Genomic DNA, 577 nt, shown 5'->3' on the forward strand with positions numbered 1-577 from the left:
CTGGGGGAGGGTAATCATGCTACTTTGATTCACTTCAATGTACATTGAATGTTATTGGCAATTCACTTTAATTTTTAATTCATTGACAGACCTTATGCCATTGAGAGTTGACACAACAACCAAACCCTGAAATAGGGGAAGACTCTATGTGGCCCTGCAAAATAGGAGCTCAAGTGCCAGCAAAGGTCCCTCAGTTGAACGAGGAAAGAACAAGCATGAAGCACGTGAACTTGTTGATGAAGCTCCCAAGGCCAAAGTCCAGCGCCAGAACCCAGAGAAGCAAATGGAAGAATAAGCAGTAGTGTGCACTCTCCCACCCAGTGCCAATGCAAATCTCTTCAGGCCTTCCACCAACAAACATACCAAACCCCCACCCAACAGTGTCAGCAAAATTAAGACCCAGGGTCAGGAAAACAACACACGAGGTAGAGAAAACAACAGGAAGAGAACTGGAACAACAAAACAGTCAGAGAACCAAATGCAAACACAGAAGACAAGAACTACAAAGGAAAGGCTCAAGAGAAACCAACCTGAGCCTTTCCAAGAGGCCTTGAGAAAGCCTCGAAGCCACTTAGCC

Source organism: Dipodomys merriami, unplaced genomic scaffold, assembly GCF_024711535.1.
Source record: "Dipodomys merriami isolate MVZ:Mamm:240054 unplaced genomic scaffold, mDipMer1.0.p SCAF_51, whole genome shotgun sequence".
Classification (NCBI taxonomy): domain Eukaryota; kingdom Metazoa; phylum Chordata; class Mammalia; order Rodentia; family Heteromyidae; genus Dipodomys; species Dipodomys merriami.